Source organism: Pelodiscus sinensis, chromosome 3 (genome assembly GCF_052426305.1).
Source record: "Pelodiscus sinensis isolate ZL-2025 chromosome 3, ASM5242630v1, whole genome shotgun sequence".
Classification (NCBI taxonomy): domain Eukaryota; kingdom Metazoa; phylum Chordata; order Testudines; family Trionychidae; genus Pelodiscus; species Pelodiscus sinensis.
In genome coordinates this window covers 94771508-94792666 of record NC_143054.1, presented here as the reverse complement: position 1 = coordinate 94792666, position 21159 = coordinate 94771508, and the positions used below count along the sequence as shown (strand labels likewise).

The 21159-nt window shown below is 42.0% G+C and overlaps 1 long non-coding RNA gene across 2 annotated transcripts in view; it reads left to right on the top strand.

Moving 5' to 3' along the window:
- The first annotated feature begins 1861 nt into the window (after window positions 1–1861).
- LOC112545072 (uncharacterized) overlaps window positions 1862–21159 on the top strand; it is a 49225-nt gene continuing 29927 nt past the window's right edge. Inside the window, exon 1 of one of the 2 annotated variants that reach the window (XR_012902672.2) lies at window positions 1862–1926. This is a non-coding gene — a long non-coding RNA (uncharacterized LOC112545072). Of the gene's footprint in view, window positions 1927–18354; window positions 18465–21159 lie in introns of those variants that run through there. The other variant, XR_016349171.1, reaches the window with a different exon arrangement.

The window sequence follows — 21159 nt, the reverse complement described above, 5'->3', positions numbered from 1 at the left end:
TTGTCCCAAATTCTTAAAGACTGATATAAAGATTAACGAACTAAGCATCAAAAATATTAGGAGGAGGGACTATGAAAATAGCATTCCTCACATTTTACCAAAAGGGGAAGAGAGAAGTTAAGATCACAATGTCATTAATTTGGGTAGTGAACCTGAAACACTCAAGGCCTGATTTATTTGGAGGGGAGCAACAGCTCTATCTTTCATTGGTGTCAAACAGAGTTTATTTGTGATTTGTCACACTGGAAATGTGAGGCAGAGTAGAGAACTTATTTCTTGACGAGACTCTCTTTAACTTCTAGTATTTGTGTAGAATCTGATAAATTATGTATTATATTTTAAATTACTAAAAAAAGTGATATTTCACAATTACAGTTACCTAATTCTGTTCTTTTTGAAATGGTTGAGAGTAAGAAAAATGAGTAAAGAATCTGCTATATGCTTTGAGTTGTAATTGAAGCTCTTGAATTAACTAAAATGCTCAGATACAGACTCCTGTATAGAGCAGAGTATTGGCTAACTAGTGTTAAATCGGAGTAATTCTACTGAAGTCAGTGGAATAACAGCAGTGTAAAACTGGAGCACGTGAAAAGAGAATTGCATCCTAATTATCTGCAAATCTGTTCTCCCACATCTGCATATCTGTTACACCACTGCTCTTCAGATGAACAACTGTGTTAGTGAACGGGATGAATGTATCAGGAACATGGCACCATCTCCCCCCCTCACTATAATAATGTACAGAGAACAACCATTATGTTTGGCTTCTATGCTCTTTTGTTTGGAAAAGATATGATATAGCTCATAGTTTTTGGCACAATCAGTCATTTTAGTGCTTAATTAAGCAGCTGTTGGGAATTAGGTATAAGAATAAAATCTAACAACTTAGGCCTACATAAACAAAGTTCTTTAGGTGTCTAAATCCTAATGCTATCAATGGGAGTTAGGCACCTAAATATATTTAAGTATCTGGACCTTAGTAACATTTTGACAGAATAAACCAAGCTCACTTATTCCTCAGATAATCCAGAAAATGAATTAGAAAATGAATGTGCAGAAGAAAGTTATAAATTAAGGACCTCATCTTACAACTCTTACTAGGTAAGTATTTATTCAGAGGTGAGCTGTTCTCCTTTAAGATTTTTAATCTATTAGAATAATAAACTATCCTAAAGCTATTGTCCCACCATTCTTATTTGAGAAAATATGAACTGAATGTAACTGATTATAGGTGTGGTTAACTCCTTCCCCCCCCCCCAAAAAAAAATTTCTGTCCGATTTCCTGAACACATTATTGAGAAATTAAATCTTGCATCCAGAGATGGAGGGAGTTGAAAAATGAAGTTTTGAAGTTTATAGTGTTTCCTGGATCACAGGAGAGCTTTCTCACAGAATGCCAAAAATTGTCCTTTCATCGGTTCATGTGTAAAGCATGAAATATTTCAGTGGCTAGTTTTTCATAGCTCTTTATACAATGGATGAGTAACTCAAGCTTTTATGATAATTTTCTTTAAAGAAATTACCAACCATTCCTAGGAAGCATCCTATAAAGTATTCATTCTATTTGTGTTCTTATAGCTCATATGCCATGGCAATCTGTGTTGTTTTTTTCTGCTGCTCACAAGATATAGAATAAAGCAGATAGTGAGCATTTCCCTCTGGGACCCTACCCTTAATGAATAAGAGAAGATACTTGAGAGATACATATTCCTTTTTCTTCACTAAGATGTTAAATTACATTATATTGGATCATGATTAAATCAGGAAAAGATGATATCTTTGGAACACCATTGTAAGTCATACTGGTATTAATCATCTCCAAGGTGATCTCAGTTACTATGGAAACTATGTTTGTTTGTGCTCCTAGCAGTGGCTGGTCCTGGAAGTTTGGCAGTCTCCACATAGTAATACAGCTGATTAGAAATGGTAAGTCTCTGTCATGAATTTTTCATTGCTGCTGTCAGAGTGAATCCATCCCTTACAAGAATAATTACTAATTAATAAATCCTATTCTATGTTCAGATGGGAAAGGCTCTGTGCTAAACCTGCCCCTTTGTAACCAGTTTCTTGAAACGCCTTCAGGTTATTTTTTTAAAGCAAAAAATGCCATCTTTAACTACACTTACTTTTTGAAAATATAAATCCTTTGCAACCCATTTTTCTAGTGACTTTTAGAAATGTTTATATAATATGAAAGGATGTTCTTGAATGGAAGCTCAACTTGAATCTTTCCCTTATATTTAATTCATTGCTATTCTCCAGCTTCCAAGAAAACTGTATGAATAAAAGACTGTGCTATGGTGTGACTAAGGCCATGTCTGCACTACAAATAAAACAAGCTCAGGACATCAGTTATAACACAGCTGTCCAATTTACCAGCTTCAGCATGGTTAAAATGTGTAACATTAGTGGAACTTGTCCATGTCTTTAGCCTGTTATGGGTTAAAATCTTGAACAGTCTGTGTTTGTACTTAGGTTCCATGCTATCAATGTGCTCATTCACTTTGGGTGTGTCTACACTGCACGGCTATTTCTGGATACCAGAGGTATCCTGAAATAGTTACCCCGTGTCTACATAAGCCTCCTGTTATTTCAAAATATTTTACAAAATAACGGGCGCGCTATTTTGCCATCCTGGTAAATATCATTGAACGAATGTGAATTGATGGCTCAAAATAGCGCATTACAGGCACTCCCCGGGTTATGTACAAGATAGGGACTGTAGGTTTGTTCTTAAGTTGAATCTGTATGTAAGTCGGAACTGGCGTCCAGATTCAGCCGCTACTGAAACTGACCGCCAGTTCTGACTTACATACAGAATCAACTTAAGAACCCCAAGCGTCCCCAAGTCAGCTGCTGCTGAAACTGATCAGCAGCTGATTCCAGGAAGCCCGGGGCAGAGCAACTTTGCCTCGGGCTTCCTGTAGTCAGCGCTGGTCAGTTTCAGCAGCGGCTAAATCAGGATGCCTGGGGCAGAGCAGCTGGGGTGCTGCTGGGTTGCTCCAGTAGTGCCGCTCCTCGGCACTACTGGACCAACCCAGCAGCACCCCATCTGCTCTGCCCCAGGCGTCCTGATTCAGCCGCTGCTGAAACTGACCAGCAGCGGCTGAATCAGGACCAGAGCAGCTGGGGTGCTCCTGGGTTGGACCAGTAGCGCCCAGAGCGGCGCTGCGGGACCAACCGGCAGCACCCCAGCTGCTCTGCCACAGGCGTCCAGAGAAAAGCCTAGTCTGCTGGGGGGGGGCGTACTAGCTGCGCCCCCCCCCACCCGAGCAGACCAGGAAGACACGGGCGGCGGACTGAGACGCACCGCGGTCCCGCCACCTGGGTCCTCCGCGGCTTTGCTCCCAGTCTCCCTGGTCTGCTGGAGACCAGCAGACCAGGGAGACGGGGAGCAAAGCCTCTGAGGACGCCGGCAGCGGGACAGCCGCGGGGCGTCTGGGCTGTCCCGCTGCCGGCTTCCCCCGCAGCTTTGCAAAGCCTCGGGGAAGCCGGCAGCGGAGCAGCCCAGGCGCACCTGGGGTGCCCCGCTGCCCGAGCCCCCCCCTCGGCTTTACAAAGCCGCGGGGAAGCCGGCAGCGGAGCAGTCCAGGCGTGCCTGGGCTGCCTCGCTGCCCGAGCCCCCCCGCGGCTTTGCAAAGCCGTGGGGGGGGGGGGGAGCTCGGGCAGCGAGGCAGCCCAGGCGCACCTGGACTGCTCCGCTGCCGGCTTCCCCGCGGCTTTGCAAAGCTGCCCGAGCCCCTCCGTGGCTTTGCTCTGCGTCTTCCTGGTCTGCAGACCAGGGAGACGCAGAGAAAGCCCCAGAGTACACGGGCGGCAGGACCGCAAGGTCCCGCAGTCCGTGTACTCTGGGGCAGCCCTGTTTGTATCTGCGGATCCGACGTAAGTCGGATCCGCGTAAGTCGGGGACTGCCTGTATTTTTAAATTTGGCTCAAGCTATTTTGAAATAGATTCAAAATAAGATACGTAATTTGTGTATCTTATTTCATTTTTAGGATGCTTTGTTGATGCACTCTGTGTTGTCAGTCAAGCCCCATCTATAATGAAAGGGTCTATGAAGCGTTAATTAATAAAATCCAGTTCAGACTAGTGACCGGTTTTATCCCCATCTTCTTTAGGAGCAAAGGAAAAAATCATATAACTTCCAGTAACCAACAGAAATACTATATAGTTTGGTTTAATAAAAAAAAATCAAAGCAGCACATGGTATGTAAAGTTTTACTATTGAGTAATGTTCTAGAAAAACTGAATGAGCTATTGAGAATGGATCTTTTTCAGAATTGGGCAGTGGCTAAGAGTGCATTTCATTTTCCTGTTTAAAAGGGATCTCTTTGTACAGATTGCTGCTTCACTTTCCTTTTCAGCAGAAGAGAGAAGGGCAAAGCTTATCAGTTCAATCTGGATCAACAGCTAAAATCTGGCTATTTTTCTAAAGCTTTTATACGCCTAGCATCCACCTTTTATTATTGTCTTACATTTGTATTATGATTGTACTTAGAGGCCCCTCTCAGTATTGGGTCTTGCCTGAGCTTGGTGAAATACAAATAGGCTTTGTCTACACTACACGTTTTTGGGGCAGAAAATATGCTAATGAGGTACTTGCCCGGGAGAGGTATAAGAATCTTGCACAAAATGGGATTTTTGCACAAAACGGAAGTGGCTGCACTGCTTCTTTTTGGTCAAAAACCCCTTGCGCAAAAAGAAATGGCAGAAAATATGCTAGTAAAGTCGTGACTAATGCTGAATCCCTCATTAGCATATTTTCTGCCGTAAAAATGTGTAGTGTAGACATAGCCATACACACAGACGTGCCCAATAAGACATGTATAAAACCTCTGCCCAGAAGAGCTTACAATCATCTCACATCCCTTCACTGCTCTTAAAAGACTTTTCTTTGTCAATCCTCTCCCCTCCCCTATAGAAGTCCTGCCACATCCATCACTTCACCTCTGTCCCTGACCCCACCCTCTTGTATCATGATTCATTTGAAGCCCAGATTTTGCAAGGAAGACAACAGTGTTCCTCATGGGCTCTGGTGTCTACCCACATTGAACTCTTTGCAAAATGAGGTCTTAGTGATGAGGTGTCATAAGGGAGTTGGAAACAATGTGAAAAGGAAGGAAGGGAGGGAGTTCGCAAGACATATGGGAAAGAAGAGTGAAAGAACAGGCTAGAAGATAGTAGTTGGACTAAAGAAGAAGTTGCATTTTTTTGTCTGGTCTCTGTTGTAGGAGAGTCATTTTATCCAAAACAAATATTCAGCTCCTCTGCAGTCCTAATTAATTAGTTTGCTTCTCCTTTGTAAACTTACAAAAGTGATACCTGAACAAAAATGTAAGGGAAAAAACCTTTGGAATAAAAGGAGTTAAAAGATTAAAGTGAAAGCAGGTTAATATTTAATTAGAGAGAACTGAAGGTAGTTTTGAAAGCACTTGTACTAACATTGAAATAAAAACACAGCAGTGCCAAAAAGATGGTGATGTTTTGCAAATTCAGGTGACTTATACAATGTTGATGACTCTTCGAAGTGCAGGTATATTTAATTTATGATTTGTAATATAACAATGTATTACTCTTATTACAAGAGTTCCAAGAGAAATAAAGTGAAAATAGGATTTGAATAGAGAGAGCTGCCTTAAACAGGTTTTTACTCACTCTGAAATGAGACACTAAAACATTAAAATAAGATTTTCAGAAAATTTTTACCATTATTTCATGGCTCTGCAAATAACCAAACAGAGAATAATAGTAAGATACAGAATTCATACACAATTTAGCTAGATAGAAGTTAATACAAAATAAGTTGATTATTGAATCTGTTAATGAGGATATGGACATGAATTTTTTACCACTGCTTCTAAAATGTCAGAATATTTGGAATGCTAGAATATGTCAAAAAAAATTACCATGCACACCATTGAAAAAAATCAGGTTGACTGCCCTATCATCACAGAAAGATCAAAATGCCCAAAGATAGTCTAGAGATATGCAAAATGATGCATGAAGAATGGGAGCAGTGGTGGAGAAATAATGGAATGATCTGAAAAAACATAAGTGCCACCAGTGAACAAGGTTTGGAAACCAAACTGAAAATTTAGCTTCTGTGTATATTCTGGAAATTTGAATGAAATTACAGTTAAAGACAAATATCTCTTACCAAAAATAGATGATGTTCTGGCATTTCCAAAAGAACAGCAAAATAGAGTAGTCCTTCTAATATATCAGCAGAGAAGGATGATCTCAGCCATCAGTCTAAAACACACATTGAGGGTATGTCTACACTGTAGCAAAAAAAAAAAAAAAAAATCAGTGACCATGAATCTCAGAGGTTGGATCAGCTGATTTAGGCTGGCTGGGGTTGGGCTGTGGTGCTAGTCAGGGTAGCTGGTCAGATATGGGCTGGAGCAGACTCTGAGAACCTGTGAGGGAGGGGGAAGCATTTTACAGCTTGGATTCCAGCCTGAATCCAAACATCTGTATTTCTATTTTGAGCCCCACAGCCCAATCTGAATCTGCTGATCTGGTCTTTGGGACTCTGCCATGGGTCTTTTATTGCAGAGTAGACATACCCAGAGAGAGACATTGCCTTTTCAAATTCAACATAATGCCATTTGTTTTATGCCATTGAAATGGTTCACCCTTGATGAGACCTGTGATCTGTGCATCTAAACTTCTACTGATAAACAACCAAGTGTATTAAGTTCCACTGGCTGTAGTGAACTAAACCCTGTGTGTGTGATCTAACTGCTGCAAGCACAAAGCACAATAAGCCGCACTGTTAGCATGAGTTACACCACTCTGTACAAGCTTCTTTCAGAATTTATGGGCAGATTTTTTAACATTTAGTTACCACAAACAAAAAAACCTGAAACCACCAAATTCATGTGTCGGATAAACCCAAAGCTAAAATCCCAGGATCACTGCAAGTTGGAATGCTAGAAGTGCTTGGCACAGATTTTTCCTAGAAATAAATTAGGTGAGGGGGTTATTTCTCTATTTATGTACTCCATAAAGGATTGTTTAAGAGGCAAAGAAGCATAAGGAGAAGTACAGCTTCAGTCGAATTTTCCTAAATGTTTTATATTGTTCCATGAAACTTTATTAATAGTATTGGTTCCAGATCAGACATCTAGGGTCAAAGTAAAGCCATGTAACACTTGTACAATTAAAGTGTCCTTTACAAAGTCCATGAAAGAGGCTCCCAGGTGCTATGGTAATACCAATAATAAATAAGAATAAACTGTTTGTGCCTGTAAATCAAGTTTCCTTCATTCCAGTCTTTATGTCTGACTCACTGCTAATTATTTTTGCTTTTGTGTACTTGCACCCAGATCTTGCAAGGGAAATCCTCTGGAAACAAAGACTATAACATTGAAGTAATATGTAGCCATAGATGTGCATACTGACCCCTATCTCAGAGGTGTTGACCAGAACCAATAAATAGAAGCCAGTTCCTTTCCCACACTTAATTTATATCAGAGATGCATTATGAGCTTTGATGCTTCCTCCTATGTAATAGTCACTACAAAGACCATTGCAGACAAAAGGTAATCTTTCATAATTATAATCTTCCTCTTTCTTTTCACATTAAAATAGACTTTCTATCAAAATGGGTTTGATTTAATCTGCATTCCATAATTATATGGATTAGTTTTGTCCAAAAAGCAAGAACAGTAAAGGCAGCAGAAATGCCAACATTCCTAATCTATTCCTAACTGGATATGAATCTACTCTATATTCTTATATATTATATATCAATCAAAATATATGTAATTTAAATTAAGCCTTTCAATATGCTTAATTTGGGAACAAAAGGCATCCTCATATTCAATCAAGTGAACTTTTCAGTGCCAGTTCAGTCTACCTCTAACAGTATACATCAAAGAAATGCCAAAGATTTACATCATTATTGCAATGTGGTTTATAGTCACTTTAAATTTAGATACAGTATATGAGTCAAACATGTAGATGTGATCGTCAGAATTAACATCCTTAGTCACATTGAGCATGCCATAAATCAAAACAAACATTAAAAGAAAAAAATCATTAAGATTTTAGACAAAAATGCCACACAAGACGAATTAGGGTATGTCTACACTACCCCGCTAGTTCGAACTAGCGGGGTAATGTAGGCATACCGCAATTGCAAATGAAGCCCGGGATTTGAATTTCCCGGGCTTCATTTGCATAAGCGGGGCGCCTCCATTTTTAAATCCCCGTTCGTTCGAACCCTGTGCCGCGCGGCTACACGCGGCACGAACTAGGTAGTTCGAACTAGGCTTCCTAGTTCGAACTACCATTACTCCTCGTGGAACTACCTAGTTCGAACTACCTAGTTCGTGCCGCGTGTAGCCGCACGGCACGGGGTTCGAACGAGCGGGGATTTAAAAATGGAGGCGCCCCGCTTATGCAAATGAAGCCCGGGAAATTCAAATCCCGGGCTTCATTTGCAATTGCGGTATGCCTACATTACCCCGCTAGTTCGAACTAGCGGGGTAGTGTAGACATACCCAGAGGGATTTGGGTTACTTGCCCCGACTGCCGTATTTTATATATGTGTTCAGGAAAATACTTTCAGAGATTCAAAACTCATTTAAGAGGATATCCTTAGCCATCAAAAATGAAACAGAGTATTACATGAATAATGATGAGGCTGAAATTAGCCCTTGTTCCTCAAAGGAGTATTAACCTGGTTTATTTCAGGGATGGTTACTGAAGAAAGAAGGCTTTCCTATTAAAAGCACAGGTTGGACTTTCCAAAACCAGGACTTCATTGTCCAGCAAGAAAGTCGACAGTGTTCTTTGTGGGCTCTGGTCTCTACCCACGTTGAACAGTGGGGAGAGAAGGTGGTCTGGGCAGCCGGTAGCAGGGGACCGCCTCTGGTCCAGCAAATTCCCTCATTTAGGACTGGTCAGGTTCTGAGGGTGCCGGATCAGAGAGGTACAACCTGTATTTACCAAAATCAAGATGACCTGCAAAGTCAGAATGGACAGCCACCAGAGAGCAGTCCTGTTGGGATTCTGGGAAAAGTGGGCAAGCCACCAGAGTGTGATGGAAGATAGGCATGTTAGCTCCAGATTAAAGGCCCTTTTCCCTGTGAGCTGACAAAGAGTTATGTCAGGTCAACTAGGGACCTCGGAGTCTAATTAAGGGCTGGCAGTGGCCTTTAAAAATCCCTCTTCTGGTAGAAGAGGTGAGAGAAATTGCAGAAAGGTTAATGGCAGCAAGGAGAAAAGACTTATCTGAAGTGGAAGGGTGCTCTCCTCCTTTTTGAGGAAACAACCTAGCTAAAAGATTGTTTGGGTAAATACTAACACCCAGCAGACTGTGCAATGCAATAACACCCCAGATGGGGCAGGGAAAGGTTTTCCCTTCCTGTGTTACAAGTTTGTTTCTTTTTTTCTTTCTTTCTTTTTTTTATTTGATTGAAGAGAACTGCTTGGCCTCCTCAGGAGGCCCACCTTGTAAATATTGGAAAATAAACCTCAAGGAATGAATTAAAAAGCTCTCTGGCATGAGATTGATTTACTCCAGCCATCCAACCCATCACCAGAGGGGGAAACACTGAGCGAAGCAAGACAAAATACATGCCTTACCACACTCCATATAAAAGCGAGAAGGAGTCCTGTGGCACCTTATAGACTAACAGATGTATTGGAGCATGAGCTTTCATGAGCAAAGACCCACTTCATCAGATGCATGTAGTAGAAATTCCCAGAGGCAGGTATAAATATGCAGGCCTGAATAAGGCTAGAGATAACGAGGTTAATTCAGTCAGGGAGGGTGATGCCCACTTCTAGCAGCTGATCTGGAAGTGTGAACACCAAGAGAGGAGAAATTGCTTTTGTAGTTGGCTAGCCATTCACAGTCTTTGTTTAATCCTAAAATGATGATGTCAAATTTGCAGATGAACTATAGCTCAGCAGTTTCTCTTTGAAGTCTGGTCTTGAAGTTTTTTGCTGCAGGATGGCTACCTTTAAATCTGCTACTGTGTGTCCAGGGAGATTGAAGTGTTCTCCTACAGGTTTTTGTATATTGACATTCCTAATATCTGATTTGTGTCCATTTATTCTAAATAATAAATTCTAAATGGACACAAATGATGATAATTGTTTTATTTTCTTTCACTGGTCCTTTTTTGTATCATTTTTTTCCCCCTAACCTTTTTGTTGCATTTTGTACTCACGTGAATGTTGCATATGACTCACTGGCAGTCCTGACAAATACTAGTAAGAGATCAATGATGAGGAGGTTAAGATTAATGCTAGGTTGGCCTTAGCTATGGAAATGAGGAGCAGAAGGTGATTTTCTGCATTAGTGTGGCAGGATATCTGCTGTGGCCTGTACTTGTGGTGGAACAGAGCTTTGTTTAGTGATAGAGCCAGTCCTCCCCACAGCATGAAGTGGGTTTTAAGGATAAAGTTGGAAAACTTAATGGGAAGAGGCAGTGTTTCTCAACCAGTGGTATGAGTACCCATAAGGGTACTCGAGAGATGTCTGGGTGTACATCAACATAACTGATGTTTGGAAAAAAATGAATTTTTATTTTAAGTGTCACAGTGCTTTATTATTTTTGTACTTTTTACACCCAAAAATTTCATCGCCCATGTGGCTATTATTAAGTTGTTTAAACAAATGTGTTGCAATGGTGGGGGGAAAATTGTGCCTGAAAACTGTAGGTACTGAGGGTACTTATATATATATATATTGGAAAAGAGGTACTTCATAAAAAAAAAAAGGTTGAGAAACACTGGGAAGAGGGATTTTGTTTGAAACATACCAGGCAGCCTAGGGATAGCAACTTTGCGTACGTGTGTATTGTGTGTTTTTAATACCTAGAAGATCTCTTATTGGCACAAAAATAACATGAGATTTGCTCTTCTTGCAGCATTTCCATCATCCAGGAATTGAAATAACATATAAACTTATCTTTTCAGATGTGGTGGTGGTGGTGGTGGTGGTGGTGGTGAAGGAAAGGGAGGAGGAGGAGAAATGAAAATTTAATCCCAAGTAAATAATAGCACTTTGAAGAAAATTTGAAATATTAAATCCTAGACATCTGTCTGCCATTTTTATTCCTTCTCTGGGCAAACAGACATCATTCAGGTATGTAGGCCACTGCTGAAAATATATTGGAATAAACTTCAGCCTTATAAAGCAACAATAAAAGGAAAGAGAGCTCCCTACTTTACTTGGCATGAGATGCTCACACTAGGATGTGTCTAATGAGGGTCTGACTTTTGATGTGGTTCACTTGACAGACAGTTCTTGCAGGCAGTTTGTGGTAATATGGAGCTAAGGGAGTAGTTATTTCAAACTGTACAATACATCTATGGAAGGATAGATTAAAGATTTAGCTAGCCTTAGGCACAACATAAAATTACAGCCTTCTCTTCCTATTCCTGCATTTGGAGGGTGGGGAGAATAGACGTGGTCTCTTTGGAGTTTTGTGAGACCTGCTTTGGAGGATTTATTTTACAGGACGCAATGTGTTACATTTTTGGCATACAATTTAAATAATTGGTCACATAAATATTGATTAACACCATTTACCTCAATTCTTGATCTTATTGTAAGTATTAGCCTGCGGATTTTTGATAGTTTCAGAGGGATAGCCATGTTACTCTGTATCTGCCACAACAACGAGGAGTTCTGTCGCACCTTAGAGACTAACAGATTTATCAGTAAATTATTAATAAATTGATTAGTCTCTAAGGTGCCGTAGGTCTCCTCATTGTTTTAGCCTAATCGTTGTCATATATAATATCTGCAATACCTTAAATCTGTATATTTCCGCTGTGGTATTGTAAATGGCTGTATCTTGGAAGATAGCATAATATCAATGGAGAGCTCTGCTTATACAGTAGCTGGTGTGCCTCTTCTAATACTAGCCCAGAGTACAGTATTACGTGGCTATGCAGTATACTCCCACGCTCACGCATGACATCAACCAGAGTGATACTAACGCTGACACATCATGTTGCCTCTGCTGGAGGCACCGACTTCAGAAATGCTTCCACAATTCTATGCTCTGTTAGGCTTACCACGCTTTATGTAGCGGGGAGACTGAGCTCTGCTTTGCACTAGCTGCTTTTTTAAAAAAATGACTGTGGGCAGTTCATGTTAATTAGCTTACATGGGTGTCAAGAGGGAGCTGTTGATTCAAAGAGAAATGGCATACCTCCACAGACATGCACGTCTAGTCAAGTGACCCAAAGACCCTAATTCATACTGACATTTTTTGCTAACCCTCTGGTAGAGTGGTGAAGGGATGCCCAGTGTTTATGACCTCATTCTCATTTACTCTGCAGTGTATTCCTGTTGTATGACTCTGTGATGGGGCTCCAAGACCCCACACTAAGCCCCAGGGGGTTTGTGCCCTGGCAGAAGGGCCGTGAAACCCATACCGGCCGTGTGCCAGCTGCACCCAAGCCGCGGCTCAGCTGGGTAGCGCCGCAGCTCAGCTGAGTGGAGGCGCGGCTCAGCTGGGTAGCGCCGTCGCTCAGCCAAGCGAAAGCGCGGCTCGGCTGGGTAGCGCCGCCGCTCAGCCGAGCGAAAGCGCGGCTCAGCTGGGAGAACGCGGCGGCGCCGCCGGAGAGGCGCTGAGGCCAGCCCTGACAGGGGGAAAGGCCAATCAACGGGGCGGACGGCGCAGGGGGCGGAGCGGACTCCGGTGCCCTGGCATGGTGGAGACTTTAAAAGCCGCCGGGCAGCGCAGGAAAGGGGGGAGCAGCCGACGGAGAGGCTAGACCCACCAGGAGAGACGCTGATGCACCCAGAGCTGTTGCCCTGCTGAGCCCCGACACCGCGGGTAAGGAACACGGAAGGGGGAAAGGAAGTAGTTCAGGGCAGGGCAGTGATGAAGCCCGTGGGCTGACGCATTTAGGGGCATACCCCCGTCAGCCGGACCCAGACTGGCAAGCAGTCTGAGTCCTTAGGGCCCTGGGCGGGGGCCCGTGAGTGAGGGCGGGCCCGGTCCCCCCTTTCTCCCCTTCCATGGGGGAGAGTGTGATCGACGAGGAGTGCCCTGCAATAAGGGGCTAGGGAGCCTGGAGTTTAAAGGGCTGGACGTCCCGGGACAAGCCCCAGGTGGGCAGAACTAGGGGTGTCGGACCCGCACCCCCTTACCCCTCTTTCTCCAGGATACAAGAGGTGGTAAGTTGGTTACAGGCTCCTTTAAACTGACAGAGCAGGGTAACATAGCCTCAGTGTAAATGAGAATCTGGTCCTATGCTACCTGGAAGGAATATAATATGTGTGATGATAATGACATCACAATACTTCCATGAATCATCTGGAGAACTGAAGCAATGGCTTGCTTTTTCTTTTAATTGGCTTTTCTATTACTAGATAATCTAGGCTCTGTTTTCTGTCCAAACCTTTTCACTAGTAATTAGCGGGTGGAAATAGCTGTCAAAAGTGAATATTTTCCTACAGTCCTTGAGAAGAAATAGGTAACAGGTAATTAGGGCTGGCATTTCTAATTACAATGCTAATTATATAAAAACCTTTTTGCCCCAAACAGCAAGCAACAATTCCTACTGCTTAATGGAAGTAAAGTTCTTACCAATCAACATTCTAGTGTAATATTCATTCATTTATGTAAAGGTCAAACAGTACATATTACCCACTGCCAGCTATTACCCACATGTTGCTTGAGTGGCAAAATCCATCCAACTTTATATGCTCCTGCCAGTTGCTTTTTTTTATTATTATTATTACTGCTTCAGCATGATGTAGCTTTTTGAATAAGACTGTTATGAGCAACAAACTAATACCAGAAGCAACAAATAGTTGCTGCCCACAGCAAAGCAAACTCTGATGATTCTTGCCTGTATGAGTCCCCCACAAAGCCCTTCCTGTTCTATATCATTCTATTATCATTTCCACAGCCTAAGCTTGGAAAACCATTTCCAGCTAATAATCCTCCCAGTCAAATATCATTCAAATGGAACACAAAGGAGATAAATAAAACCAATCACCATACTATAGAGATGCTCCCATGGCATGGAAAATTGAGTATTTATTCCTTCCTCTACAGATTTTTCCTATCTTCTCCTCATGCACTAGAAATTTGCCACGTTGCACTTTGTCTCCCATGTTGCATCTAAAGAAACTGGTAGCCCCGGTGACAGTCTGACCCAATATATGGCATACAGCAACATAACTAGCTCAATCAAAAGTTTGATCAGAAGAAAAAGAATCTTTAAGACTGCATACGAAAAGGCTAAAGGAGAAGTCAAACTTGTCCCACCAGAATGGTTTTCCAACTGCAGAAAACACTAAGTAGCTAGCTAAAAACACCATCTTTTTAGCACCACAGATGCTCAAATTGTGCCACGTCTAGGGAAGATGAGCAAGAAGTAATTTGCTCCTAAATACAGTGTAGGTGGTAAGCATTGCATAAAGCTAGCACTTGCTTTTTGGGTGAGCATTCCCATTACATATGAGCTGAGGCCATCCTCTTGTCTCACTCTTCACACCAGCCAGTGGAGCGGGACAAATGTGGAGGGGAGGACATTTCACCCTGCAAAAGGATGGTAGTGCTCCTAGTATGGTGTTTTACTCTATGGAAGCATAAGGCAGCATTCTGGTTAAGTGAGCCAGAAAGCCCCTTGAGGTTCCCACTGGAGCAAGGCCATTTGATGCAGCTGCAGTTTTGCCTCTAAGGAAATATCTTCACTGACATTCTGCTAGATAGAGTGTAGCTGCTCCTGAACAGCTCCTGCAGCAATCAGGTTCCACTGCTGGATGTTGGACAAGGGATGCTGTCCTTACCCTCTGGTTTCTGGCTGAGCTATGCCGAGAATGTAATCACCCACCTTCACATGTCATTTATTGATATCAAATCAGTTTTTGATTCAGGGGCCTGAACCCATGTTTGCTGGTCATGCTTTCAAGCTTTTCAGATTGATACAGATTGGAACTCCCTGGGTTACCCTCGGGACGTGATTGGTACTTAATGAAGGAGTTTGCCCGACCAGGAATGGTCAATTATGACCCCTCTGCTGCTGTCCTCTAGGCTCTCCACATGGCTTCCAAACCCCATTGCCAATCCTAGTGGGCTCACTGCCCTCAGCTTATGGACCGACTCTGCTTCCAGCCTCCCAGTCTGGCTCTAAGCCACTGGCCTTTCCACTGCTGGACTTTCAGTTGGCCTCCATGCTAGTGGCCAGAGCTCTCTGGTCCAGGGGCGCTTTGGTCCAGCAACATCCATGGTCCTGCTAGATATTGCTGGACCAGAGAGTCACAAACCAGAGCGATTCATTGTGTACCTGACACCGGTTAGTTAATCATAATACCACACAATAAATAATGAAGAAATGAAGTAATTGGCTGCACTGTGGTGCTGGATGCCTGAGGTCCTAGTCACATCTGTACCTGTATTCAGGAAGCCAAAATTCTTTCCTCCTTGGAAAACCAGTGCCCTGGAAGTATGCCTGCCTGATCAACAACCTGCTTTTGTTAGAAAACTGGCCAGCTCATTGCCTTCCTTCGCCTTTTCAAAACCTAGGGCACCTAGACCTGAGGTATTTCTGTTCTCAGACTTGATAAACCTTGCTATGGTGGATTTATTTTCTAGGTGCTTTCCTGCACTATAAAGGCTAAGCAAAACCCTGTGCCATCTATAATCCACCCCAAAAGCTGTCTCCTTAGATTGAAGCTTCAGGGGGTAGCCAAGTTAGTCTGTTACAGAAAAAAACAAAAGGTCTGATAGCACTTTATAGACTAAACAAAACATGTAGATGGTATCATGAGCTTTCGTGGGCATAGCCCACGTCTTCAGGCTGTGCCCAAGAAAGCTCATGATACCATCTACATGTTTTGTTAGTCTATAAAGTGCTACCAGACCATTTGTTGTTTTTTTCCTTAGATTGAGTGAGCCTGAGACTGTTAGGCATAGTTGCTAGAACTAGGGCTGCTGGGTGCTGCTGCACCTCATGGCTTGAAGTGTTTTCCATCATACGTGGTGTTTACACTTTGGTTCAATGGCTCTCGGCATCCCCACTATGCAAATTGTTCCAGCACCCCTTGTCTGAGGTTTTAGATTCAGATTTGAAATAATAGAATCAAAGAACTGGAAGGGACTTCAAGAAGTTGTCTAGTCCTCTTCCCCTCTATATGGCAGGACTAAGAATTAGCTAGAGTTCTAGACCATACCTGACAGGTGTTTATCTAACCTGCTCTTAAAAATCTCTAGCAATCGATACTCCACAACCTCCCTGCACAATTTATTCCTATGATTAACCACCCTTATAGCAAGCGTTTCCTAATGGCCAGTGTAAACCTCCCTTGCTGTAGTTTAAGCCCATCACTTCTTGTGCTATCCTCAGAAGGTAAGAAGAACAATTTTCTCCCTCCTCCTTGTAACAATCTTTTATGTACTTTGAAAATTGTTATCATGTTCCTTCTCAATCTTCTCTTTTCCAGACTAAACAAACCTATTTCTTTCAATCTTCCCTCATTGCTCGTGGACTTTCTCCAAATTACCCACATCTTTTCTGAAATGGGATGCCCAGTACTGGACACAATATTCCAGTTTGAGGCCTAATCAGCATAGAGTATAGCGAAATAATTATTTTGTGTGTCTTGGTTACAATGTTCCCCCAATACATCTCAGAATGATATTTGAGGTTGTGTGTTTTTTTGGCAACAGTGTTACACTGTAGACTTGTATTTAGCTTGTGTTTTACTACGATCCCTTTCTGAAGTAGTCCTTCTTAGGCAGTACCTTCCCATGTTGTGTATATATACAACTGATTGTTCCTACTTAAGTGGAGTACTTTGCATTTGTCTTCCACTGAACACAGGGGTTCAAACCCCAGCCCAGGCTCACTAGCTCAGAGAGGAACTGAGTACCATGTAACTTACTGAGGCTTTGAGCTGATATGTAAACCAAGGCCCTGGATGCTTATAAAAGAAGGTGTTTGTTGAGCTCTCCTTCTTGTGGAGCTTTCACTCTATGCCAGCCCTCACTAATCCCTTTTTTAACCCACAGTCTCTATGCCCTGTGCAGAAAACATCACTGCTGTTTTTCTCTCAGTCATTGCGGGGTGGGGATGGAAGCCATCTCACTTGTCCTGTACTTCAGAGCAGGCTTTCCCTCCATTCTTGGCTCTGGCACAGGAACAGCAGCTATTCCTAAGTAAAATAGAAACTGTGTTTTCTCAAACCTCTGGATGGGTTCATCTCTTCCCTGCCCTCTACCTTCTGATAGTTTTCCCTTCCATTTTTTTTAGCATTACTCTCAGGTGACGAGAAACACTCTTGTCATGCTCTCAAGCTGTGCTGCTGGTAAGCCAGAGATACGCTCCATCACAGTGTTCTTCCATCTTCCATCTAGGTTGGCTTTTTAGGCGCTTTGGTCATATTCTAGACATTCAGGTAAATTTCCCTATCTGATCATTGTTGTGGTTTTCAATTGTTATTGACAAAAAATGCTAGGGTGGGATGGGGCTCTGGCCACATGCTTCCAATATATTCATCTGTCTTAAGAGAATGTTATGGCTAATGTTCCCTCTAATCTTTTCTATCCACGTGCGTTCCCACTCACGTACAGAATTAATTTGTTATGTGCAGCAAGGCATGTGTGAATGTGCACCACAAATGGAATCAAAAAAGTGGTGGGCGTTCTGCTAATCAGCTAGGTGACATTTTAATCTCTTCTGAGAGTCTGCACAAGCGCTCAGCTTACAGGGAACAGTGGTTGTGACTAAGGAGATGTCTTTGAGGCTACCAATCAGGATAGCCTGAGCCAGTCAAGTCATTGAAGTGAATTGGTTATCTTTTCACACGCAATTAGAAAGAACTCAGCAATAAGAAAGCAAGCAAGCAAGCAAGAAAGAAAGAAAGCTATTGAAAAATAAATTACAGGTGTGTTTAATTCACTGGTGAACAATGCCCTGTTTTGTGTACACATATAACTAGTTTCTATGACAGCTCAAAAACAGACCCTTAAATGTTTTTTTTGGTTTGGTTTGGGGGTTTAGGGGTTTTGTTTTGTTTTCTTGGGCGGGGGGGTTGTTTGTTTATTTGTTTTTGTTACTTACACTGTATTAATGGTAACACAATTCTGTGATTCAAAGTTATGCCCTGTGCAGTTCATCTTTTCCTAGAATTATCTAGGCAGCAACACTGCATCTGTTATTCATCCTGCTAAAGGTAAAAATAGTTCTATATTTGTCACTAGTGTTTTAATCAACTGTGGAAAAAATGCACAGGGGTTATTAGATACACGGGGGTTTATTTAATTTTTCATCTGTGTGTGATGCATTCTGGGGTGCACTTGATCCATGGAAGTCCAGTCTTGTGGAGCTTGTGAACTCAGCATGTCAGCTGTGCCTCATTTACAGAGACTCTAGCAGTGATGGCAGAATGAGGCACAATCAGCTATTCTCTATAATTAAAAGATGAGGCAGATCCTGAGAAAAGCAAGCCAGCTAGGTGGGAGAAAGCAAAAAGGTAAGAACTGGCTCTGTCCATATGGTGAGGAGGATGGAATGGGGGAGAGGAGGAGGTGAGAATGAGTTGAGAGAAGTAGAAGGAATGATAGGAAAATAGATGGTAAGCAGGTAAGAAAAATGTGGATTCCCATTGCCCAAATTAACGCTGGAAATCGAATGCACTATACCAGTGTAGGGGATAATTTTTTCCTTGCCTGCGGGGTGCCCCTTCCAGTGTTTGCTTTGTGATGGCACTGTCTCTGTTGACGCTATAATGACTCAACTTACTTTTCAGTGAATCTTTTCCTCTTTGGAGTGACTGACTTCCAGGATTCGTGGCATCCATTCAAACAGGGCAAGTTTGCAGGGAGGTCTAAATGAAGAGGTTTTAGGGAGAGAATCAATTCTAAAAGAGCAGTAGTAAGTACAAGGAGTAGCTACGGGGAGAAGAAAATGGATAGGTGAGCAGGGTTGGTCCCTCACCTGCCTGTCTGCTAAAATCTGACTAACTCAGACCGAATGGGTAGCAGTGACAGCCTTAGGATGGTATAAACCTGTATAGACCTGGACACACACTGATATAAAGCATCAGGTTTGGCATGACAGGAGTTAAATTACTACTATTTCTACATATGCATATACTGTGGATATGCATATACTTTTCAACATATTATTTATATTGCCTGGAACAAGCAAATGTTGTTTTCTTCTTAGGAAGCTTTACAGCAGTTATATATGTCCTGTGTCAGCATTACTTGTGTAGGAGAGAAAACAGATGGTTTGTTCATACTGGAAAAGGCAAATAGCGGAGACTGCATTCTGTCATTTAAGATAATGCCTCCAGGCTTGAGTTACACAGGGCTCTCAAATGAACTGCTGTAAATTGAAGCATATCTTTCTATCCAAAAGTAAATGCAGTAATACAAACAAGTTTAAAGGGAAATGGGCACAGTGGTACAAGGGACTGGTAATTGTTCCTTATATTCCAGTAGAACACGGAAGACCCTAATGAGAGCAAGAGACCCTTTATACAAAGAACAGAAGATCCTTACCCTTTTTCAAGGTGCAAATGTAATTTTGACTCGCAGTATCTAAAAGTTTTATTGCCATTTCAGATTAATTCAATAGTCTATGTGAAATGAGATTATTCCAGTCTCATTGCTAATGGGCAGGGCTCTTCATCACCAAACTGACTTCTGGCTTTAATTTGGTGCCTTTTTTTAATAGTATCTGAATGACACAGGAATAACTCAGCATGGAGAACCAGCTGCTTTTGTAGCTGTGGGCGGTTTTCCCTCTATAGCATGGTTGAGGCATATTTATGGGATGTTTGGGAGGATCCTGCACTTCCGTGGAGTGAGGCTGTCATTCGAATATCTTTGACCTTAAAGTTACCTAAATATAAATGCATTTCAGTCTGTCATGTGGCAAAATGTTGGCCAAAGTGAATTTCATCGCTAGCTTTCTGAATATAAATAGCAAATGCAAATAATTCCTCATTTCAAACTTCTCTCTGTAATTTATTATTTCTTTAATGTGACAAGCATTAAGTTGGGTTTCTTCCCTCCTCTTTCTGAAGTACTTGGCATGTGATCAGCATTGTGACTTTTGACAAGACATTGAAGAGTCCTTCAAAGTCTCTTCCATTCAGTTTATACGTATTCTTTGACAGGACTTAATTAGTACAAAAATAGTATTAAAATATAGGTATTTATTTGTAGTTTCCTTCATCACATCATTACTCTTGTCTCCGTGAAAGGAATAAGGAAAATGCTTAACTTAGTTTAAGAAAAAGGAGGACGGGGGAGGTTGTCTTCATTTGTCCTGGGTGCATGTAGGTTGGGTTGGGTTGGCTGTTGGTTGGTTTTTGAAATGTCATTAACATTTTTCATTGAAATTTTCTGTTCCATTCTAGTAGATACCAATTTTCATTTAGGGCATATCTAGACTACACTAGACTTTTGAAAGAGGATATGCAAATTTTGTGGGAATTTGCATATCTTCTTTTGAGCTCACTTTCAAAAGCGGCACTTTTGAAAGTGAAAGTAATTAAGACACGGTTTTGTCGGCGAACCCTCCCGTTTGTCAACAAGCCACTTTTCCTTAAAAAATGAGGTTTACGTGGCTTGTCAACAAACGGGAGGGTTCGCGGACAAAACCACGTCTTAATTACTTTCACTTTCGAAAGTGCTGCTTTCTCAAGTGAGCTCGAAAGGAGATATGCGAATTCCCGCGGAATTTGCATATCCTCTTTCAAAAGTCTAGAGTAGTTTAGATACAGTCTCAGAGAGAAATTCATCTGTGGTAGAGCAGACTATGGCAGCTAACCTTATCTCACCATATAGAATCATAGAACTGAAAGGGACCCTGAGAGGTCATCGAGTCCGGTCCGCTGCCTTCACAGCAGGACCAAGCACTATCTAGATCATCCCTGACAGATGTCTGTCTAACCTGCTCTTAAATATCTTCAGTGATGGAGAATGCACAAGCTCCTTAGGCAATTTATTCCAGTGTTTAATTACCCTGACAGGAAGTTTTTCCTAATATCCAACCTAAACCTCCCTTGCTGAAATTTAAGCCCATTGCTTCTCATCCTGTCATCAGAAGTTAAAGGGGAATACTTTTTCCCCCTCCTCATTGTAACAACATTTTAGATACTATAAGCTTTGTATCGGATATTGACTGGTGGAGTCCTTGTAGAGGCCTGGACCTGC